The 26,190-nt window shown below is 41.1% G+C and overlaps 1 pseudogene; it reads right to left on the bottom strand.

Moving 5' to 3' along the window:
* Positions 1-323: 323 nt before the first annotated feature.
* The window catches only part of LOC140202788 (GLIPR1-like protein 1), a 32,866-nt pseudogene continuing 6,999 nt past the window's right edge, over positions 324-26,190 (bottom strand).

Raw genomic sequence — 26,190 nt, forward strand, 5'->3', positions numbered from 1 at the left:
TTATGGAAAATCCAATGTCTTTAAATATTGTCTGCAACCTCAAGGTCTACAATGTTGATTTCCATAAAATTGCTCTCAGACCAACATCAAACACTGTCAATTTCAAAAGGATGGTAATTAGAATAGCAAATGTATAGTAGACATGGTGTTAATTTTTTCACCATGCCCTGCTGAATTGGAATTTGGTTCTAACTTCCCAGTGTTGTGGTATACAACAAATGGCCAATACGATTATCTTTTGTTCTACACTAGTGACTAATGTTAAGTTTGATTTTTCAGAAGCTGGTTCCAAAATCCTGGTGACCATACAAGATTGAATCTTATTACTGGGTCAGGCAAGGAAAACAATGCTTAGCAAAATTTGAGTCTGTATGAATCCATAGAAACAGAATTGCAACTTAACCTTATGAAACTGTTGGGGTGAGGCTTGCTATTAGTTCAGAGTATCAATACGTAGGACTTAGCAATAACAGTGCAGCTTTACAATTTCTGATATAGTTTATGTGCTTGGCAAGGTCCAAATGCTGCTAATCTAATTGTAAGACTTTGATACACTAATTGCAAGTCTGACATAGGGGTCAAAGAAAATGCTGGCAATTCTCAATTGATTAGGCAGTAAATGTGTTACAAGAGAGAGATCTGAGGTGATCTGAAATGATAATATTAAACCTCATAGCATGGATGCTGCTTGATATGCCAAGTATTTCAACCATTTCGTGTTTCATTTCAAAATTCAAGCATCTGTTTTATTACTATTGAGTTATCAGTAATCAGTGTTAGTTTATTTAAAGTGAAGAATATGGTGGAAAATTAGCATTGTTTATTTTAAAGCTGAGGGTGTGGTAAGTTATCACGAGATCCTTTGCAATTTTCCAAAGTACAGTGCATTAATGCAAAAGCAAACTACTACAGATTCTGGAATTAGCAATTTACCCAAAACCCAAAGGTGCTGAAATGCTCAGATAAAACAGCAGGTGTTGAGTTAATGCATTTATCAATTTATGGTGTTAATTTATATGTACTGGCCTGACTGTTCAATACGTAGACACATTTTAACCAAAGTTACAGAAGGCTGACTAATATCCTCCAGACAGAAATTGTATTAGATGATAAACATTACCTTCCCAAGGGGTAAGAATAGAAACTTGGTCATCTGCTAATCTGTAGTTTAATTAAAGTAATACATTTAGAATCTTACTGAAATTGAATATATTTGGAGAATCTCAAAATTTAGTATGAAGACCTGTGATACTTATCCTATTTGGTCACATTAGAGTACTGTATTTCAATTCGTCTGCCAATATGATGTTTAATTTTATATTTTAGTAAGGTCTCTTATACTTTGTGATTTCAGTTGTTTACTTTTGGCAAGCTTACACTCAATTGGCAAAGTAATGTTTCCAAGTATAAATGGTTAAACAGAAATAAGACTCTCATTCACAATTATTCCTTTTAAGATAGGACCATCAAGCAATAACTAATTTTAAAATGCTGTAGATGCAGCAAATCTGAATGTCAGAGTTTTGTTTTCTGAGCTAAACTTGTTAAATATTTCCAGCAAATGACTGGTTTTGGCTATCAAGTGATCTCCTTCAAGATTAATAAAATGCCGGAGTTCAGCAAAATCTGCCACAAAGTAATCAAAAGTGCAGGCGGGATTTTCATGGATTTTCTGACTAGTATTTACTGGTTGACTGAAATCAAATTATCTTTGGCAACTTGTTTTTTGCCAGCATGAACAAAATTAGTTAAGTATCAACGTATCATGTGTAGTAGTAACTAACTTTTTCTTCTGCAACTTTAACAAAAAGTCATTATTACTCTGAATAATGTTTGGGCAGATTCAGATTTAGAAAACTACCATCTTAAGTAGGTAAGATGGAAGAGATTTTTCTCGGGGTGGAGGAGAGAAAATTCTGAACAGATTGTTGATCAAATTAAGATCACCAGTTTGAATCTCTGGTTTACCCTGTCAACCCAGGATTATTTTAATTGTTAGTTTTGCCGGTATTTGACTTATTAGATGGATATGCCTTGCAAAAAGTTGAACTGTGATGATGAAATTGTACTGAAAGCATGATGCATTTAGATACATCTTGGCTAAAAAATATTAACGAACCAAAACTTTGCACCCTCTCAAGTTCAATCAAAATATCCTGAAAAGATAAACTACATTTACATAATTATTGTAGAGTATATATTAAAATAATAGTGATAAGAAATATTAGTTGATCATAAAAGGAAATAGAGGCTGATCCAAAGTCTGGATTCCAATGAGGGTACTCTGCCAAAACAAAAAAGGGGGAAATGTTTAACTAATTTGTACAAAGTTGACAAACAAATTATAAATATAAAAAATACAAAATACATACTTTTGAGTTTATCACGGGTTGCATCAGCTAATAAAAGAAAAAACTAAATTGTAACAGTTTACACTTAGATCAACTTTTATAATAACTTCAATGCAATAATAGTATTAGACTATTATCTAACTTACTGCATAACTTGCCACTACATGTGGTGCAAGCTGAACAAGATGTTCCTGATGTATATGGACGTCTTCCACGAAAATTTCCACTGCGTGCAAACAAAAAGACTTGGATGGAAAGAAACTATTGTTCATAAAATTATGTATAGCAATTTTACAAGTTACAAGAAACAGCAAAGTAAGTTCAATATTAGGTGTATGTTTCAAAGTTTAGGGACATGTGAATCTATTTAAGGAAATTCAAAGAAGCCCATATCAAAATAAAAAAGATGATCCCTGTGTATTGGAGGGTTTGCATTCCCAGGAAACTATCTCTATTATAATTTATAATGTGAAGTCACAAAATATGCACATGCCAAGAAATGCAGGCTGAAAATAAAGTAACACCAATTCCATGAGTGTATTCCGTATGCTAGATTTTAGGTAGCAATTTGTGAATTCAGTAAGGATGAATTTCTGTTACCCAAATGGTCATAACAGAAAGCTCACCTGTAATGAAAAACTATAAACAATTTTAAAATTTCACTTGAAAAGCAATCAGGACACGACAAAATGATAGTTCATTCATGAAAAAAAGAAGACAACCATAAATATGTAGATGTATGATAGGTCACCTAACCTTTTAATTTTACACATACATTACCATTGAGGATGGAAATGTGGGAGAGACCAGTAAAGTATGTGACTTCCCTTTCCCAAATGCCTGATGATAGCACAGACCACTCTTCTCAAGAGATAGGGCTGTCCTCAGAAGATCCATGATCAGACCAAGTAATATGACATGTTTATTTTCACAAGTTTCTAAATAAATTTGTAACAACTGCACGGTACAATATCGACCCATGGGCCCACGATGTGCTAATCTTTTAACCCACTCCCAAGATCAGTCTAACAGTTCCCTCCCATGTACCCTCCAATTTTCTATCATCCATGTGCATACCTAAAAGTCTCTAAAATGTTCCTAATGCATGTGTCTCTACAACCACCCCGGAAGTCCATTCTACAACCCACATTAAGTATTCAGTCAGGCTCATGAGGCACAACCCTGCCCCTAACAAAGCCATTCTGACTATCCCTAATCAGACCATATATCTCCAAATCCTCATAAATCCCATCTCAAAGAAAACTCTCCAGTAGTTTGTCCACCACTGGTATAAGATTCATTGGCCTATAATTCTCAGAATTGTCCCTATTACCTCTTTTGAATAAAGGAATAAGGAGATGAGATTGTTGGGGCCTTGACCAGTATATTTGTATCCTCTTTAGGCACAGGTGAGGTCCTGGAGAACTTTTTTTGACACTGAGCAACAGAAAAAGACTCTTTCATGTCAAAGTAAAAACAGATCTCTACAAAGTGATCAAAATTAATTACAAATATAAAATGCAAAATAACTGATTGCACAAGTATTCACCCCCTTTAATATAACACACCAAATCATCACTGGTGCAGCCAATTGGTTTTAGAAGTCACACAATTAGTTAAATGGAGATCATCATGTGCAGTCAAGGTGTTTCAATTGATTGTAGTAAAAATACACCTGTAAGGTCCAAGTGCTGGTGAGTCAGTATCCTGACAAAAACTACACCTTGAAGATAAAAGAACACTCCAAGCAACTCCACGAAAAGGTTATTGAAATGCACAAGTCAGGACATGGATACAAGAACATTTCCAAGTCTCCGAATATCTCTTGGAATCGCTAAGACAGTCATCAAGAAATGGAAAGAATATGGCACAGCTGTAAATCTGCCTACAGCAGGCCGTCCTCAAAAACTGAGTGACAGTACAAGAAGGGGACTAGTGCGGGAGGCCATCAAGAGACCTATGACAACTCTGTAGGAGTTACCATTTTCAGTGGCTGAGGTGGAAGTGACTGCGTAGACAACAACTTGCTGGAGTGCTTCACCAGTCACAGCTTTATGGGAGAGTGACACTGTAGGAAAAAACCTCACATGAAATCTCGGCTAGAGCTTGCCAGAAGACATGTGGGAGTCTCTGAAGTCAGCTGGAAGAAGGTTCTGTGGTCTGATCAAACCAAAATTGGTCTCTTTGGCCATCAGACTAAATGTTATGTTTGGCATGATGGTGGCTGCATGGTGCTGTGAGGATGCTTCACTGCAGCAGGCCCTGGAAGGCTTGTGAAGGTAGAGGGTAAAATGGATGCAGCAAAATACAGGGAAATCCTGGGGGAAAACCTCATACACTGCAGAACTGCATCTTGGGAGATTTGTTTTCCAGCAAGACAATAACCCCAAGCCTAAAGCCTAAGCTCCAGAGCACTGGCTTAAAACTAACAAACTTAAAATGGCAAATTGGAGTCCGACCTCAATCCAATTGAGAATTTGTGGCTACACTTGAACAGGGCTGTTCACTCAACAACCCCCAAGCAATCTGATAGAACTGAGCAGTTTGTAAAGAAGAATGGAGGAAAATTGCGGAGTCCAGATGTGCAACCCGGACAGACATCTATTCACACAGACCCAAGGCTGTAATTGCTGCCAAAGGTGCATCTGCTAGATTGACTTGAAGGAGGTGAGTAATTATGCAATCAATTATTTTGTGTTTAATTGTTATAAATTTAGACCAATCTGTAGGAGTTTGCTTTCACTTTGACATGAAAGAGTCTTTTCTGTTGAATAGTGTCAAAAAGCCAAATTAAATTCACTGTGATTCAATGTTGTAAAACAATAAAGCATGAAAACTTCCATATATATATACACACATACACATGAGGAATTCTGCAGGTGCTGGAAATTCAAGCAACACACATCAAAGTTGCTGGTGAATGCAGCAGGCCAGGCTGCATCTCTAGGAAAAGGTACAGTCGACGTTTCAGGCCAAGACCCTTTGTCAGGACTAACTGAAGGAAGAGCTAGTTATAGATTTAAAAGTGGGAGGGGGAGGGGAGATCCAAAATGATAGGAGAAGACAGGAGGGGGAGGGATGGAGCCAAGAGCTGGACAGTTGATTGGCAAAAGGGATATGAGAGGATCATGGGACAGGAGGCCCAGGGAGAAGGAAAAGAGGGAAGTGGGGGGAAGAAAAAGAGGATGGGCAAGGGGTATAGTCAGAGGGAGAAAAAGAATATATAAATAAATAATGGATGAGGTACGAGGGGGAGGTGGGTAAGATGAAGCCACACTCAGGTTGGAGGAGCAACACCTTATATTCTGTCTGGGTAGCCTCCAACCTGATGGCATGAACATTGACTTTTCAAACTTCCGCTAATTCCCCACCTTCCCCTCGTACCCCATCCGTTATTTATTTATATACATATTCTCATTCATTCATTCATTCTCATTCTCTCTCTCTCTCTCCTCTCTCTCTCTCTCTGTGTCTCTCTCTCTCTCTCTCTCTCTCTCTCTCTCTCTCTCTTCCCCCACCCCGTCCCTCTCTCCCTCCCTCTGACTATACCCCTTGCCCATCCTCTGGGTTTTTTTTCCCCCAACTTCTCCCTGGGCCTCCTGTCCCATGATCCTCTCATATCCCTTTTGCCAATCACCTGTCCAGCTCTTGGCTCCATCCCTCCCCCTCCTGTCTTCTCCTATCATTTTGGATCTCCCCTCCCCCTCCCACTTTTAAATCTATAACTAGCTCTTCCTTCGGTTAGTCCTGACGAAGGGTCTCGGCCTGAATCGTCGACTATACCTCTTCCTACAGATGCTGCCTGGCCTGCTGCGTTCACCAGCAACTTTGGTGTGTGTTTGTGTGTGTGTGTGTGTATGTGTATGTGTGTATATATATATATATATATACATACATATACACACACACAAACTGATGACAATAAACTTGAACTCCAATGTGCAAAAGTAGACTGGCATCAAATTGTGATCAATAATGGTAAACCTTCAAAGATGCTGGATAAGTAAAATAATAATGTGACAAATGAAACAAAGTCTTATATGAAAAGTCATAATAAAGTGGGGAACAAAGTTGAATGTAGAAAGTACAGTGATGATCTTAAACACTGGTAATCCTAAAAGCAGTTATCATGAGAACAGTATAGCAGCAGACACAAAAGAAACACAAGTTGTAAACAAAATAGACAGCAGATGCTGTAATCTGGAGCAACAGAGAAGGTGCTATCGGAACTCAGTGGAGGGAAATACACAGTCAATATTTTCAGTTTAAAAAAAACCTTTCATTTGAATTGAGTCCAGATGAAAAGTTGTGTTCCCTGAAGTGGTCACAAATACTTTTTGGATTCTACTTTACATATAGAACATAGAATAGTATAGCACATTTACAGGCCCTTTGGCTCACAATGTTGTGCCAACCCTCAAACCCTGCCTCCCATATAACCCCCCACCTTAAATTCCTCCGTATACCTATCGAGTAGTGTCTTAAACTTCACGCGTGTATCTGCCTCCACCACTGACTCAGGCAGTGCTTTCCACACACCAACCACTCTCTGAGTAAAAAACCTTCCTCTAATATCCCCCTTGAACTTTCCACCCCTTACCTTAGAGCCATGTCCTCTTGTATTGTGCAGTGGTGCCCTGGGGAAGAGGCGCTGGCTGTCCACTCTATCTATTCCTCTTATTATCTTGTACACCTCTATCATGTCTCCCCTCATCCTCCTCCTCTCCAGAGAGTAAAGCCCTCACTCCCTTAATCTCTGATCATAATGCATACTCTCTAAACCAGGCAGCATCCTGGTAAATCTCCTCTGTACCCTTTCCAACGCTTCCACATCCTTCCTATAATGAGGCAACCAGAACTGGACACAGTACTCCAAGTGTGGCCTAACTTGCATTAGACTTCAACACTCAGACGACGCACCTACAAACACACCTGTCAAGAACAAACTAGTTCGAAATCCTGAACTCAACGCCCACAAAGAAAAGGTAGCTTATAGGATTGACCCCAAATGGACACTAGAGTTTTATAGAGCTGCATCATTACATCACGACTCTTAAACTCTATCCCTCGACTTATGAAAGCTAACACTCCGTAAGGTTTCTTAACCACCCTATCTAGCTGTGAGGCAACTTTCAGGGATCTGTGGACATGTATCCTCAGATCCCTCTGATCCTCCACACTACCAAGTATCCTGCCATTTACTTTGTACTCTGCCTTGGAGTTTGTCCTTCCAAAGTGTACCACTTCACACTTCCCTGGGCTAAACTCCATCTGCCACTTTTCAGCCCACTTCTGCATCCGATCAATGTCCCTCTGCAATCTTCAACAATCCTCTACACTATCTACAACACCACCAACCATTGTGTTGTCTGCAAATTTGCCAACCCACCCTTCTACCCCCACATCCAGGTTGTTAATAAAAATCACGAAAAGTAGAGGTCCCAGAACAGATCCTTGTGGGACACCACTAGTCACAATCCTCCAATCTGAATGTACTCCCTCCACCACGACCCTCTGCCTTCTGCAGGCAAGCCAATTCTGAATCCACCTCGCCAAACTTCCCTGGATCCCATGCCTTCTGACTTTCTGAATAAGCCTACCGTGTGGAACCTTGTCAAATGCCTTACTAAAATCCATATAGATCACATCCACTGCACTACCCTCATCTATAGGCCTGGTCACCTCCTCAAAGAACTATCAGGCTTGTTAGACACGATCTGCCCTTCACAAAGCCAAGCTGACTGTCCCTGATCAGACCATGATTCTCTAAATGCCCATAGATCCTATCTCTAAGAATCTTTTCCAACAGCTTTCCCACCACAGACGTAAGGCTCACTGGTCTATAATTACCTGGACTATCCCTACTACCTTCTTTGAACAAGGGGACAACATTTGCCTCCCTCCAATCCTCCGGTACCATTCCCGTGGACAACGAGGACATAAAGATCCTAGCCAGATGCTCAGCAATCTCTTCGCTCGCCTCAAGGAGTAGCCTAGGGAATATTCCGTCAGGCCCCGGGGACTTACATAGAAACATAGAAAATAGGTGCAGGAGTAGGCCATTCGGCTCTTCGAGCCTGCACCGCCATTTATTATGATCATGGCTGATCATCCAACTCAGAACCCTGCCCCAGCCTTCCCGCCATACCCCCTGATCCCCGTAGCCACAAGGGCCATATCTAACTCCCTCTTAAATATAGCCAATGAACTGGCCTCAACTGTTTCCTGTGGCAGAGAATTCCACAAATTCACCACTCTCTGTGCGAAGAAGTTTTTTCTAATCTCGGTTCTAAAAGGCTTCCCCTTTATCCTCAAACTGTGACTCCTCGTTCTGGACTTCCCCAACATCGGGAACAATCTTCTTGCATCTAGCCTGTCCAATCCTTTTAGGATTTAGTTAGTCCTGACAAAGGGTCTCAGCCTGAAACGTCGACTGCACCTCTTCCTACAGATGCTGCCTGGCCTGCTGCGTTCACCAGCAACTTTGATGTGTGTTGCTTGAATTTCCAGCATCTGCAGAATTCCTGTTGTTTCCCTTTAGGATTTTATACGTTTCAATCAGATCCCCCCTCAATCTTCTAAATTCCAACAAGTACAAGCCCAGTTCATTTAGTCTTTCTTCATATGAAAGTCCTGCCATCCCAGGAATCAATCTGGTGAACCTTCTTTGTACTCCCTCTATGGCAAGGATGTCTTTCCTCAGATTGGGGGACCAAAACTGCACACAATACTCCAGATGTGGTCTCACCAAGACCTTGTACAACTGCAGTAGTACCTCCCTGCTCCTGTACTCGAACCCTCTTGCTATAAATGCCAGCATACCATTCGCCTTTTTCACCGCCTGCTGTACCTGCATGCCCACTTTCAATGACTGGTGTATAATGACACCCAGGTCTCGTTGCACCTCCCCTTTTCCTAATCGGCCACCATTCAGATAATAATCTATTTTCCTATTTTTGCCACCAAAGTGGATAACTTCACACTTATCCACATTAAATTGCATCTGCCATGAATTTGCCCACTCACCCAACCTATCCAAGTCACTCTGCATCCTCTTAGCATCCTCCTCACAGCTAACACTGCCACCCAGCTTCGTGTCATCCGCAAACTTGGAGATGCTGCATTTAATTCCCTCATCCAAGTCATTAATATATATTGTAAACAACTGGGGTCCCAGCACTGAGCCTTGCGGTACCCCACTAGTCACCGCCTGCCATTCTGAAAAGGTCCCGTTTCTTCCCACTCTTTGCTTCCTGTCCGCTAACCAATTCTCTATCCAGATCAATACCTTACCCCCAATACCGTGTGCTTTAAGTTTGCACACTAATCTCCTATGTGGGACCTTGTCAAAAGCCTTTTGAAAATCCAAATAGACCACATCCACTGGCTCTCCCCTATCCACTCCACTAGTTACATCCTCAAAAAATTCTATGAGATTCGTCAGACATGATTTTCCTTTCACAAATCCATGCTGACTTTGTCCGATGATTTCACCGCTTTCCAAATGTGCTGTTATCACATCTTTGATAACTGACTCCAGCAGTTTCCCCACCACCGACGTTAGGCTAACCGGTCTATAATTCCCCGGTTTCTCTCTCCCTCCTTTTTTAAAAAGTGGGGTTACATTAGCCACCCTCCAATCCTCAGGAACTAGTCCAGAATCTAACGAGTTTTGAAAAATTATCACTAATGCATCCACTATTTCTTGGGCTACTTCCTTAAGCACTCTGGGATGCAGACCATCTGGCCCTGGGGATTTATCTGCCTTCAATCCCTTCAATTTACCTAACACCACTTCCCTACTAACATGTATTTTGCTCAGTTCCTCCATCTCACTGGGACCCTCTGTCCCCTACTATTTCTGAAAGATTATTTATGTCCTCCTTAGTGAAGACAGAACCAAAATAATTATTCAATTGGTCTGCCATGTCCTTGCTGTCCATAATCAATTCACCTGTTTCTGTCTGTAGGGGACCTACATTTGTCTTTACCAGTCTTTTCCTTTTTACATATCTATAAAAGCTTTTACAGTCAGTTTTTATGTTCCCTGCCAGTTTTCTCTCATAATCTTTTTTCCCCTTCCTAATTAAGCCCTTTGTCCTCCTCTGCTGAACTCTGAATTTCTCCCAGTCCTCAGGTGAGCCACTTTTTCTGGCTAATTTGTATGCTTCTTCTTTGGAATTGATACTATCCCTAATTTCTCTTGTCAACCATGGGTGCACTACCTTCCTTGATTTATTCTTTTGCCAAACTGGGATGAACAATTGTTGTAGTTCATCCATGCAATCTTTAAATGCTTGCCATTGCATATCCACCGTCAATCCTTTAAGTGTCATTTGCCAGTCTAACTTAGCTAATACACGTCTCATACCTTCAAAGTTACCCCTCTTTAAGTTCAGAACCTTTGTTTCTGAATTAACTATGTCACTCTCCATCTTAATGAAGAATTCCACCATATTATGGTCACTCTTACCCAAGGGGCCTCTCACGACAAGGTTGCTAATTAACCCTTCCTCATTGCTCAAAACCCAGTCCAGAATAGCCTGCTCTCTAGTTGGTTCCTCGACATGTTGGTTCAAAAAACCATCCCGCATACATTCCAAGAAATCCTCTTCCTCAGCACCTTTACCAATTTGGTTCACCCAATCTACATGTAGATTGAAGTCACCCATTATAATTGCTGTTCCTTTATTGCACACATTTCTAATTACCCGTCCTAATGTATTTTAACAACTTCAACACCTCCTCTCCCTTAATATCAACGTGCTCCAGAACATCAACCTCACTCATATTGTCCTCACCGTCATCAAGTTCCCTCTCATCGGTGAATACCGAAAAGAAGTATTCATTGAGGACCTCACTCACTTCCACAGCCTCCAGGCACATCTTCCCACCTTTATCTCTAATTGGTCCTACCTTCACTCCTCTCATCCTTTTGTTCTTCACATAACTGAAGAATGCCTTGGAGTTTTCCTTTACCCTGCTCGCCAAGGCCTTCTCATGCCCCCTTCTTGCTCTTCTCGGCCCCTTCTTAAGCTCCTTTCTTGCTTCCCTATATTCCTCAATAGACCCAACTGATCCTTGCTTCCTAAACGTTATGTATGCTGCCGCCTTCCACCTGAACTACCTGACTAGATTTTCCACCTCACTTGTCACCCATGGTTCCTTCACCCTACCATTCTTTATCTTCCTCACTGGTTCAAATTTATCCCTAACATCCTGCAAGACATCTCTAAACATCGACCACGTGTCCATAGTACATTTCCCTGCAAAAAACTTCATCCCAATTCACACCCGCAAGTTCTAGCCTTATAGCCTCATAACTTGCCCTTCCCCAATTAAAAATTTTCCTGTCCTCTCTGATTCTATCCCTTTCCATGATAATGCTAAAGGCCAGGGAGCGATGCTCACCCACTGAGAGATCCGTGATCTGACTTGGTTCATTACCTAGTTCATTACCTAGTACTAGATCTAGTATGGCATTCCCCCTTGTCAGCCTGTCCACATACTGTGACAGGAGTCCATCCTGGACACACTTAACAAACTCTGCCCCATCTAAACCCTTGGAACTAATCAGGTGCCGATCAATATTAGGGAAGTTAAAGTCACCCATGATAACAATCCTGTTATTTCTGCACCTTTCCAAAATCTGCCTCCCAATCTGCTCCTCTGTATCTCTGCTGCTACCAGGGGGCCTATAGAATACCCCCAATAGAGTAACTGCTCCCTTCCTGTTCCTGACTTCCACCCATACTGACTCAAAAGAGGATCCTGCTACATTACCCACCCTTTCTGTAGCTGTAATAGTCCCCTGACCAGTAATGCCACCCCTCCTCCCCTCCGTGCCCCCCCCATCCCTTTTAAAGCACTGAAATCCAGGAATATTGAGAATCCATTCCCGCCCTGGTGCCAGCCAAGTCTCTGTAATGGCCACTACATCATAATTCCATGTATGTATCCAAGCTGTCAGTTCATCACCTTTGTTCCTGATGCTTCTTGCACTGAGGTACACACACTTCAGCCTTCTGCCTTACTACCTTTACACCATTTATTCTGCTTCTCTTTCCTCAAAGCCTCTCTATATGTTGGATCTGGCTTTATTCCATGCACTTCTTTCTCTGCTCTATCGCTCCCAGTTCCATCCCCCTTGCAAATTAGTTTAAACTATGTTTGCACAATGCTCAAAAGGGTAGTAATTTGAATAATGGTAATTATTTTAAATATCTGGCTTGATTCAAGGTCACCTGTAAACTGAAACAGATTAAAAATTATTGCCTTTTCGTGTGACAATGTTATGACTGGTAAGTGTTTAATATTTTAAAAATAACTTCAATTACTCATCTGAATTATTGCTCTAGTATTTACTTAATTTTACAATTAAAAGAAAGCAATGATATTTCAAATTAAATTATTGTTTAAAAATATTTGGAAAACTTACCCTGGTCCATAGTTACACACAAATATCCTGGCTGGTCCTCTTCCTCCAAAGTGCTTAATTCCACTGGGACAGTTAGTAACAGCACAACCAACTTTGTATGTACTCTCCCAGACAACCTGAAAAATAAGATCAGTCTTTCAACATCTGTCACATTATTTATTCTGTAAATGTTTGATCTATTTATCATACATGAAGGTACTACCATTGTGTAGATTATATTGTATATGGTAAATAAAACTAAGGCAACTGCGCTGCTCTGGAAAGCTCTACATGAGGTCATTTGTACCCTTGGCCATTAGGCTCTATAATGAGTCAATCTATAGCTGGGGAAGTGATGGCCCCCTCCCATTAGACTGTTCATGGTAACTTATTTTTTTTATTTTTTCTACTTCTAATATTATATCTGTGCACTTGTAATGCTACACTGACACTATAATTTCCTATGGGATCAAAAAAGTATCTATATCTATCTTAAGAGTAGAAAAATTATTGGTTCCATTTTTAGCTCTCATTTTACAGTACATATTTATATATTTCTTATTGTAACCGTGTTTTTATGTATTGCACTGTACTGCCATTGCTAAACAACAAAGTTCATGACTTATGTCAGTGATAATAAATCCGATTTTAATTCTAATTCTATTAAACATTTGTCAGAAACCACTACAGTTCTTTTTCCCTTATGTGGAGCTCCGCAGGATCCATACATAGCACACAGAACAAGAACGAACCTGTCAGACCACTAAGTCGCTCTGATGATGATGATGCCAACGTGACACAGTTCACTTGCGTTTGATAAAAACATTGTGAAATAAACACTACTGATTCTGTTTAAATCACAAATGTGTATCTAAAAGTGAAAATGTAAATTATAACTAAAATTTGTAGCCATCAAGTAATTCTCTTTTGATAACTTTATCATTGAATATCCACAATTTCTGAAATTCAGTTGAATTCGCTAACCATTTATATTAACCTCAATACAGCCCAGCAACAGTTTTCTACCCAATAACGATGTAAAATAAAAATCTCATGTTCAAAAAGAAAGTATAGTTAACCTGAAATATCAGTTAATCTCTCCCCACAGCTACTGTGAATGAGAATCAGGTTTAATATCACTGACATTTGTAATGAAGTTTGTTGTTTAGCGGCAGCAATATGTAATAGAAATTATAAATTACTATATATATTATATATATTGTATATCTTAGAGCAAAAATAGTAAGGTGTAGTTCATCGGTTAGTTTATGTCCCTTCAGAAATCTGATGGTGGAGGAGTAGGAACTGTACCTGAAAGTTCAATGTGGGACCTGCTGGATATTTCTAGCAATTTTAAAATGATTTTTCAGATAATGCTGAATGAATCACCCACTATATTCACCTAATATGTCATATGTATGCATACAACATATTATTTCTAACTGTTATATTTGTTATACGTTTAGGTGTGACTAGCATTAGACTACTACTATTACGTCGACTCAGGCCTGGGGTCGGTGTCAGGCACGATGACGGACTCTCCACTTCTCCCTCTCCCTCATCAGTGTGTTCAGTTCATCCACATTAGCTGCGCCACTGTCTTCTAGGAGCGTGTTGACCATAGTCTTGGGAGGGCGCCCAGGGTTCATCCTCCCATGCTTGGTCTCCCATATGATGACTAGGCTGGCAGGTAGCTTGGGGTGGCGTAGACAGTGCCCCGCTAGTTGCAGTCTTCTCGCCTCGATTTTAGTGGTGAGCATCGGTTCGTCGTCATAGAGCTCGACGTTCGTCATGTGCTGTTGCTAACTCACGTCAAGAGCCATCCGGAGGAATCGTGTATAACAACCATCTAGAGACTTTCGCATAGTCTTGGTGAGTGTCCACGTCTCGCATCTGTACCCGAGAATGGACTCTATGACTGCTATGAAGATCCTCTTTTTAAGCCCTCCGGTCAGGTTCGACTTCCAGATTTACTTCATGTCGTTCATAGCCCTCACTCCAGCGGCTTCCGTATCTTTATGTCCTCCGAACTCATCATTCTTGACCCGAGGTACTTGTAGTCAAAGACTTTCTTAATGGTATCATTCTTTACGGTCTTGAGAGTACTTTCGTCGCAGTTAAACGCCATGTACTCTGTCTTTTTAGCGTTTAGGTGAAGTCCAACTTTATTGCACTCAATTTCCACTTTTGTCAGTAGCTGCTGTGCTTCCTCCTTCGGGTCAGAGAGCAGGACTATGTCATCTGCAAAATCGAGATCTGTGAGCGTAACTGATCTGACCCTTTTGGTTCGTCCTGGTTTTATGGTAAAACCAAGCTTGTCATGATCTTTGGTAGCTTGACGCAGAGCGTAATCAAGGACGATTATAAAGATGTAAGGTGCCAGAGTGTCTCCTTGCAGCACTCCAGCCAGGAGCTTGAACACTGCTGTTTCTCCGTCTGATGATACAACTTTTGCCATGGTTTTGGTATAGCTGGACTCTATTGCTCTCAGTAGATGGTCTGGCACTGCGTAAGTTTTCAGGATCTTCAGCATTTTACCTCGTTGAATGGAGTCAAAAGCTTTGCGAAAATCGATGTAAGCAAGCATAGCATTAGAGGTCATAGATTAAGGCTGAAAGGTGAAACGTTGAAGGGAAACTTCAGGGGATTCTTTTCCACTTAGGACGGTGAGAGTGTGGAACGAGCTGTCAGTGGAAGTGGTAGATGTGGGTTCAATCTGAACATGTAAGAGAAGTTTGTATAGGTATATGGATGGGAAGAGTATGGAAAGCTTATGGTCTAGGTGATTACTGCTCTCCAGATGCTTCTGATAGATGGATTACTTACAGCAGTTACTTCCTAGCACTAGGGGATACAACCAATGTTGTCTCTGTGAAATCCTCTAATTCTACTGGCAGGATCAGCATTCTCTCAGCCCCACCATTCAGCCAGTCAGGCAGGCTGAGACTCGCACTTGTCCAACTCTGGACTCCTGTTCCTCTTGAATTCATCAATTCGATTATTTTTGCAATTCCCTCCTTGTGCTTCTGTCTCTGCTCTGAGTTCTATTACAACAGGACAGAGGTGATTCAAGACCCAAAGCGTCCTCAAAAGCAGTGGTCCCCAACCTCCGGGCCGTGGACTGGTACCAGGCCACGAAGCATGCAGGGGTGCAGGGGTAGCCGGGATGCACCCAGCACACCTTTAAGAAAAAAGCAGAAATAAACAAGCTAATTAATTAGGTGCCGCCAGGCACATAAATGTCGGCCCAGATCAGAGGCCCGGAGGTTGGGGACCACTGCTCAGAAGGGCAATATCACCAACAACTTGTAGGAACCCCTAGCTCATGGTTACTCCAAATGGAGAAGCATTTGACTGACAATGAGAACCTCAAGTTTCTTTGTCTAACGTGCTGAAACCCAGTTAAAATGGTATAAGGACTATGACATTCCCCTTACTACCCACTCACCCTGTCTATGGATCCCACACTGATCTCCTCAGCCACCTTAAAATCCACAAACCTGGAATCATATCATCTTCCATCCTGAAGGCCTGCTTGATACCATCTAAGCCATACTCTCTTCCCACTGTTGCCATCTGAAAGGATATACAGGAGCCTCAGGACCCACACCACCAGGTTCAGGAATAGTTATTACTCTTCAACCATCAGGTTTTTGAACCGTTTTGTTATTTGCAGTTTGGTATCTTTTGGACATTGGTGGTTTGTCCGTCTCGAGTACAGCTTTTCATTGATTCTGTTGTGTTTCTTGTATTTACTGTGAATGCATGCAAGAAAATGAATCTCATGGCAACATATACTTTTATGTATTTTGATTAATAAATGTACTTTGAACTTTACAAAGAAAACTGGAAATGTCTGTTCCAGGTGTATTTGCAATTTAATTTCTGATGCTGCTGGCTCACATGTTGTACTGTAAAGGTACCCACCTCAATCTTCCTTGCCTGTCTCCAGGGGTCAGATTTCCCAAGGCTTGAGAAATTGAACAATCAGATTAAAACCATGATATTAAAATGAAGGCAAGTAACCTTTATGTAAAATAAACAAATAAACCAATACCACTTCACATCAGCAGAGTGGCACCTACATTTTTTTTTGACATTAAATAGCTAACGTGATTGCAGGCCACCAATGGTGAGTTATAATTGAGTCTCAGGAGTCTTGTAATGCAGCTGATGCAAAAGGAACCTAAAATAATGTGGCAAAAGTAAAAATCAACAGATGCCGTATCTCTGAAATAAACACAGAATATCCCTTAAATACTCAGTTGATGAGACAACATTTATAAAGATCTTTGCAAAGGCATCAACCTAAAATTAACTCTCTCCCCACAAATTCTGCTGAGTATTGTCTTTTTCTGTCTGTATATATTTCATGAAGTTCTCTTCATTCAGTAATTCAAAGTTAACAGTGTCTACAACAGAAATATTACCTGGGTGTAATGCCAACAAACAGCATATTTTTTGCAGCTATTTGCTCCAAAATTATAATTCTTCAGTTCATCATTCCATGTCTCAATAGCATCTTTGGTTTGAACAGGGCCTGTTGTAGCAAAGATGTTTTCTCCGACTGGGAAAAAGGTTGGATGTACTCCTCCAATCTTATTCAAGCTTGGATTATGTTTAAATATGCATTTCTTGCCCCAAGATCTTGCAGATTTAGCAAGAGCATCATCCCATGACTAGAATTGTGAAAAGGAAAACAATGTTAAAATATCTCTGCACCATTTTTGTCATCTCAACTAACTTTTTAAGACAGATCTTCAAATTTTAAAATTGTTTCAAAGGATACGTGGTTAGTACAATGAAGTGGATATGAAGTAAAAGCCATTATCTTATGAATGATAGTCAGTGCAAGGAATTAAATGACATTACTTACTCTTGCTTTCATTTTTTATGTTCCCATTGTGAAAGTATGATGTATAAAGTGGGTGCAGCTTCTATTGAACAGAACTTCAAATTGCAAAGATCAGTAATTTGGCATTCATGGGAATTTATAAAGGGTGGAGAAGTACTACTTTTATGTTGTTTTTAATTTACATTTAAGTGCAGACCACAACCTATGGCCTCACTTTCAGGAATTGTACAACTCGTTCTTTATATTATTTCTTATTTATGTATTGTTATTTTGTTTTTCTTTTTTGTATTTGCACAGTTTGGTGTCTTTTGCACTTTAGTTATTTGTCCATCTTTGTGTGTAGTTCTTCATTGATTCAATTGTGCCTGCAAAAATAAATCTTGGCACTATATGGTAATATATATGTACTTTCATAATAAATTTAGTTTCATCTTTGATTTCAAACTAAATATAGATGAAGCATGCCAAACTTAAGAGTCTGGTCAGAATGGAAAGCTGCTGCTGTCTAATTTAAACTGGGAAGATAAAATACATAATAAGAGGGATTTATATTAGGTTAATCAGTTAATAATCATTATTAAAATCAACATTTATTCCATGGAAATCAGTGTTCACTCAGTATTGTGAGCTACTTCAATTCAAACAAATTAGATCTGAGCTTGAAGGGCATAATTCAAAGAGGATAAATTGTATTTTAATCTAAGGTAGCCTTGTTTGTCATATTTGCAATTTGAGTCATAAGACCATAAGATACAGGGGCAGAATTAGGGTATTTGGCCCATCGAATCTGCTCAGCCATTTCATCTTAGCTGATCCATTTCCCTCTCAGCCCAAATCTCCTGCATTCTCCTTGTATCCCTTCCTGCCCTAATCAAGAATTTATCAATCTCACTGCCTTAAATATATCCAAAGACTTGGCCTCCTTAGCCACCTGTGGCAATGAATTCCACAAATTCACCACTCTGTGGCTCATCTCCATTCTAAATGGACGCCCTTCTATTCTGAGGTGTGTTCTTTGGTCTTGGACACCCCGCACAATAGGAAACATCCCCTATGCATTCACTCTGTCGAGATCTTTCCACATTCAATACTTTTCAATGAGATTCATCCCTCATTCTTCTGAATTCCAGTGAGTAGAGGCCCAGAGCTATCAAATGCTCCTCAGATGATAAGCCTTTCAATCCTGGAATCATTTCATGAACCTCCTTTGAACCCTCTCCAATGCCAGTACATCTTTCTTAGATGAGGGGCTCAAAGCTGCTCATAATACTCCAAGTGAGACCTCATCGGTGCTTTATAAAGCCTCAAGATTACATCCTTTCATGTAATCTATTAGATTGCCAGCAACCTGGGTTTAATGTCAAAGCTCTCTATAAGGAGTTTGTACGTTTCCCCCATTATCTATGGGTTTCTTCTGAGTGCTCCAGTTCCCACCCACATTCCAAAGACAAACAGGCTAGTAGGTTAATTGATAATTAGGCTTAGCAGGCTTTGGAATGTAGGTGGGAACTGGAGCACTCAGAAGAAACCCATAGGTAATGGGAGAAACTTACAAACTCCTTACAGAGAGCTTTGACATTAAACCCAGGTTGCTGGCAATCTAATGCAGGCCGTAAGGGCCTGTTACCCTGTTGTATCTCTAAATAAAATAAAATTATTGTGTTTCTTGTTTCTCAGTTCTCATGAAGTGCCCTGTCATTCTCAACAGGTTATTGAATAATGTCATAGAATCGGGGTGGAAATGGTCCCTTCAATCCTCCATGTACTTGCTTATCTACACAAGTCCCATTTACCCTCATTTGATTTCCAGCCTCTTTGTCTTGATAATTCAAATGTTTGTTAAATGAGCAGCTGCCTTCACCACCTCATGAAGCAGCACATTACAGATTCCAACCCCTTTGTGTGTGGAAGAAAAATCTTCTTAGGTCCCTTCGTCACCCCATACTTCTCACCTTACAAAGTTCAAAGTAAATTTATTATCAAAGTACAAATATAGTATGTTACAACATACTTCTGAGAATCAGTGTCTTACAGTAGAACAAAGAAATACAATAGAATCAATGAAGAGCTACACAAAGACTGACACGCATCCAATTTGCAAAGGAAGACAAACTATGCAAATACAAGAAAACAGATAGATGGATGAGAGCGAGTTGTAGAGTCCTTAAAAATGAATCTCTAGGTTGTGGAATCAGTACAGAGTTGAGGTGAGTGAATTAACCCATGCTGGTTCAGGAGCCTGATGGCTGGATAATAATAGCTGTCCCTGATTTGGCTGTGTGGGATTTAAGGCTCCATACCTCTCAGTCCATGGCAACAGTAACAAGAGAGATTGACCAGGATGCTGGGAGTCCCTGATGATGGATGCACCTTTCTTGTAGCAACATTCTTTGTGAGAGTGCTCATTGGTGAGGAGGGTGTTTCCTATGATGGACTGGGCTGTACCTACCACTTTCAGTAGGCTTTTTGATTCTTTGGCATTGGGTGTTTCCATACCAGGCCTTGATTCAACTAGTTGGGATACTTGCCACTTTGCATCAATAGAAGTTTGTCAAAGGTTTAGATGATATGCAGAATCTGCACAAACTTTTCAGAAAGTAGAGGCGCTGTTGTGCCTTCTTTCAAATGTCATTTATGTGCTGGTCCCAGGTCAGATCCTCTGATATGTTAAGGATTTAAAGTTACTGATCTTCTCCACCTCCAATCCCCTAATGAGGACTGGCTCATGGGCCCCTGATTTCTTCCTTCTGTAGTCAATAATCATCTCTTTGGTTTAGTTGATGGTGAGTGAAAGGTTGTTGTTATGGCAGCATTCAACCAGATTTTCAATCTCCCTTCTATATGCCAATTTGTCACCACCTTTGATCTGACCAACAACTAAGCAAACTTAAATATGGTGCAGGAACTGTACTTAGCATCATTGTTATAAGTATAAAGCAAGTAGAGCAGGAGCTAAGCACACAACCTTAGTCCACCTGTGCTGATGGTGATTATGGAGATGTTGTTCAAAGTTCAAAGTCAATTTATTATTAAAGTACATATATGTCACCATATAAGACCATAAGACAAAGGAGCAGAAGTCGGCCATTCAGCCCATCAAGTCTGCTCCGCCATTTTATCATGAGCTGATCCATTCTCCCATTTAGTCCCACTCCCCTGCCTTCTCACCATAACCTTTGATGCCCTGGCTACTCAGATACCTATCAATCTCTGCCTTAAATACACCCAATGACTTGGCCTCCACTGCTGCCTGTGGCAACAAATTCCATAGATCAGGGGTCCCCAACCTTTTTTGCACTGCGGACCGGTTTAATATTAATAATATTCTTGCAGACCGGCCGACCCGGGGGCGGGGGGGGGGGGGTAGGGTTGCCAACGGACAATAGTAGCAGTCAAATACGTTGTGTTTACCCCGAGAAAGACTACAATGACCATGAAGCCTTGCGCAGGCACCAGTGCGCGTGCGGGTACGTGCCGATATTTCTTCCTACAAATCGTTTTTGGCGATTCTGTTCCCCCCGCGGGGGGGGGGGGGTGTTAATCACAACTGGAATATAGGTGATAATTAGCTAATACACTCAATTTCGTTTCTAAAAGGGTTTATCTAAAGAACTTAATATTAAACACACAGCGTATATTTTCCTCGCATGAATATAGTGATAAGTCAATTATCAGGGGAGCTTGAAGTAAGTGTTGAAAGAACTTCCAGTAGCAGTGGTATATAGGCAGGTTTGATATTATCATTTAAAGAAAAATTGGATAGGTATATGGACAGGAAAGGAATGCAGGGTTATGGGCTGAGTGCAGGTCGGTGGGACTAGATGAGAGTAGCGTTCGGCACGGACTAGAAGGGCAGAGATGGCCTGTTTCCCTGCTGTAATTGTTATATGGTTATATAAGTAAGTCAATAGCATCATAACATTTTAAGTAACGTTTGGATATTAAACACACAGCACATATTTTCCCCATATGAACATATAAAATCATTGCAACGCATCAATATCGCTGAATCAGTGGGAGCCCTGGGCTTGTTTTCCTGCAACAAGACAGTCCTATCGAGGGGTGATGGGAGACAGCGATACTCAAAGGGGTTTCCTTATGTCCAGTCTACTCCGCAGTTTACTTTTCGTTGCATTCATTGCAGAGATATGTTGGAAATGGAAGCAACGTTTTCAGTGCTTTCGTGGCTATCTCAGGATATTTAGTCTTGACTTTGATCCAGAATGCCCGCAGAGATGTTATGTCAAACATACTTTTTAGCCCGCCGTCGTCTGCAAGCTCCAGGAGTTGATCTCCTTCCCGCACTGACATGGATGATGCGTGGGTAATGACCTCGCATGCGTTCAAGCTCAACAGAGGGCGTGACAGGGAATGAGGAAAGGTGCAGCTGACTCTCATATTGTTCCCTCGCGGCCCGGTAGCACGTGCTTTGCAGCCCAGTACTGGTCCGCGGCCCGGTGGTTGGGGACCACTGCCATAGATTCACCACCCTCTGGCTAAAAAAATTTCTTCACATCTCTGTTCTGAATGGGCACCCTTCAATCCTTAAGTCATGCCCTCTTGTACTAGATTCCCCCATCATGGGAAACAACTTTGCCACATCCACCCTGTCCATGCCTTTCAACATTCGAAATATTTCTAAGAGATCTCCCCTCATTCTTCTAAACTCCAAGGAATACAGTCCAAGAGCAGACAAACGTTGCCCATATGTTAACCCTCTCATTCCCGGAATCATTCTAGTGAATCTTCTCTGTACCCTCTCCAACGTCAGCACATCCTTTCTTAAATAAGGAGACCAAAACTGCCCACAGTACTCCAAGTGAGGTCTCACCAGCGCCTTATAGAGTCTCAACGTCACATCCCTGCTCCTATACTCTACTCCTCTAGAAATGAATGCCAACATTGCATTTGCCTTCTTCACTACCAACTCAATCTGGAGGTTAACCTTAAGGGTATCCTGTACGAGGACTCCCAAGTCCCATTGCATCTCAGAACTTTGAATGCTCTCCTCATTTAAATAATAGTCTGCCCATTTATTTCTTCTGCCAAAGTGCAGAACCATACACTTTCCAACATTGTATTTCATTTGCCACTTCTTTGCCCATTCTTCCAATCTATCCAAGTCTCCCTGCGGACTCTCTGTTTCCTCAGCACTACCAGCCCCTCCACCTATCTTTGTATCACCAGCAAACCTAGCCACAAAGCCATCTATTCCATAATCCAAATCGTTGATGTACAATGTAAAATGAAGCGGCCCCAACACGGACCCCTGTGGAACACCACTGGTAACCGACAGCCAACCAGAATAGGATCCCTTTATTCCCACTCTCCGTTTCCTACCAATCAGCCAACGCTCTATCCATGTAACTTTCCCGTAATTCCATGGACTCTTATCTTGTTAAGTAGCCTCATGTGTGGCACCTTGTCAAAGGCCTTCTGAAAATCCAAATATACAACATCTCCCTTGTCTAGCCTACTTGTAATTTCCTCAAAAGATTGTAATAGGTTTGTCAGGCAGGATTTTCCTTTAAGGAATCCATGCTGAGTTCTGCCCATCTTGTCATATGCCTCCAGGTACTCTGTAACCTCATCCTTCACAATCGACTCCAACAACTTCCCAACCACCGATATCAAGCTAACAGGTCTATAATTTCCTTTTTGCTTCTTAAATAGCAGTGTGACATTTGCAATCTTCCAGTCCTCCGGAACCATGCCAGAATCTATCGACTTTTGAAAGATCATCGCTAATGCCGCCGCAATCTCCACAGTTACTTCCCTCAGAACACAAGGGTGCATTCCATCTGGTCCGGGAGATTTATCTACCTTTAGACTATTCAGCTTCCTGAGTACTTTCTCTGTTGCAATTGTAACTGCGCACACTTCTCTTCCCTGCCACTCTTGAGTGTCCAGTATACTGCTAATGTCTTCCTCAGTGAAGACTGATGCAAAATACTCGTTCAGTTCCTCCGCCATCTCCTTATCTCCCATTACAATTTCTCCAGCATCATTTTCTATCGGTGCTATATCTACTCTCACCTGTCTTTTACTCTTTACATACTTAAAAAAGCTTTTAGTATCCTCTTTGATATTATTTGCTAGCTTCGTTTCATAGTTAATCTTATCCCTCTTAATGACCTTCTTAGTTTCCTTTTGTAAGCTTTTAAAAACTTCCCAATCCTCTGTCTTCCCACTAATTTTTACTTCCCTGTATGCCCTCTCCTTTGTTTTAACTTTGGCTTTGACTTCTCTTGTCAGCCACAGTAGCATCCTTTTTCCATTCGAAAATTTCTTCTTTTTTGGAATATACCTGTCTTGCACCTTCCTCACTTCTCGCATAAACTCCAGCCACTGCTGCTCTGCCATCCTTCCTGCCAGTGTTCCTTTCCAGTCAACTTTGGCCAGTTCCTCTCTCATGCCACTATAGTTTCCTTTACTCCACTGAAATACCGACACATCAGATCTCGGCTTCTCTTTTTCAAATTTCACAGTGAACTCAATCGTGTTATGATCACTGCCTCCTAAGGGTTCCTTCACCTCAATCTCTCTAATCACCTCCAGTTCATTACATAATACCCAATCCAGTACAACTGATCCCCTAGTGGGCTCAACAACAAGCTGTTCTAAGAGCCACCTCGCAGACATTCTACAAATTTTCTCTCTTGAGATCCAGCGCTGACCTGATTTTCCCAATCCACTCGCATGTTAAAATCCCCCACAATTATCATAACACTGTACTTCTGACAAGCCTTTTCTATTTCCTGTTGTAATTTGTAGTCCACATCACTGTAGCTGTTTGGAGGCCTATATACTACTGCCATCAGGGTCCTTTTACCCCTGCAATTTCTTAGCTCAACCCATAAAGATTCTGCACCTTCTGATCCTATATCACCTCTTTCTAATGATTTAATATCATTTCTTACCAGTAAAGCCACACCTCCCCCTATGCCTACCTTCCTATCCTTCTGATACACCGTGTATCCTTGGACATTCAGCTCCCAGAGACGTGCATCCTTTAGCCACGTCTCAGCAATGGCCACAATATCATGCCTGTCAATCTGTAGCTGTACGACAAGATCATCCACCTTATTCCTTATGCTACCTGCATTTAAGTGTAACACCTTAAGACCAGTATTTGGTACTTTTCGCTTTAATTATAATTGTAATTGCACCGTAATTTTATTGCACTGCAATTCATCCCAATGGCTACAAATTTGCCCCATCACCTGCCTGTCTTTCCTGCCATCTTTACTGCTCACTACCTTAGATTTATTTCTGTTTTCCCCTTCCTCCGCTCTATCATTCCAGTTCCCATCCCCCTGCCAAATTAATTTAAACCCTCCCTAACAGCTCTATTAAACTTTCCTGCCAGGATATTGGCCCCCTTCGGGTTCAGGTGTAACCTGTCCATTTTGAACAGGTCATATTTCCCCCAGAAGAGATCCCAATGATCCAAAAATCTGAAGCCCTGCCCCCTGCACCAGTCTCTCAACCACGCATTCATCTGCCTGATCCTACTATTCTTGCCCTCACTAGCACGTGGCACAGGTAGCAATACTGAGATTACTACCCTGGAGGTCCTGCTTCTCAGCTTCCTTCCTAACTCCCAGAAATCTCTCTTCAGGACCTCCTCCCTTGTCCTATCTATGTCATTGGTACCAACATGTACCAAGACAACTGGCTGCTCGCCCTCTCCCTTCAGAATATTCTGGACCTGATCCGAGACATCCCGTACCCTGGCACCTGGGAGGCAACACAATACAATACAGGCAATACAATCCTGAGTTTCCTTTTCTTACAAGCACACTCAATAACTCAATCAACCATAAAAGAATCAGTGAAAGATTGCACCAACAGGGTAGACAACCAGTGTGCAAAAGATAATAAATGGTACAAATAAAAAAGAAAAAAAATAAATAAATAAGCAATAAATATTGAGAAACTGAGATGAAGAGTCCTTGAAAGTATCCATACAGTAGGTTGTGGGAAGAGTTCATTGATGGGGCAAGTGAAGTTGCCAATCCAAGTTGACTGGGGTCTGCAAGTGAGGAAATTGAGGATCCAGTTGCACATGAAGGTATTGAGTCCTAGGTCTTGGAGCTTATTTAGAAGTTTCAAGGGGATGATAGTGTTGATTGCTGAGCTGTAATCGATGACAAGCTTCCTGATGTATGCACCTTCGCTGTCCAAATGTTGCAGAGATGAGTGAAAAACCACTGAAACGGTGCCTGCTATTGACCTATTGTGACAGTAGACAAATTGGAGCAAATCCAAATTACTTCTCCAGAAGCTGATGTGCTTCATGATCAACATTTGGTAACTTCAACGAAACATCACTTCACTTGCGCCGTCACTGAACTGTTCCCACAACCTACTGTATGGACTCACTTTCAAGGACTCTTCATCTCATGTTCTCAATATTTATTGCCTATTTATTATTATTATTTATTTTATTTTGCTTTTCTATTTGCCCAGTTTATTGTCTTTTGCACACAAGTTGTCTGCGCTGTTGGTGCAGTCTTTCATTGATTATATTATGGTTATTGGCTTTATTGAGTATGTCCACAAGA

The sequence above is a fragment of the Mobula birostris genome, chromosome 9 (genome assembly GCF_030028105.1).
Source record: "Mobula birostris isolate sMobBir1 chromosome 9, sMobBir1.hap1, whole genome shotgun sequence".
Lineage (NCBI taxonomy): Eukaryota > Metazoa > Chordata > Chondrichthyes > Myliobatiformes > Myliobatidae > Mobula > Mobula birostris.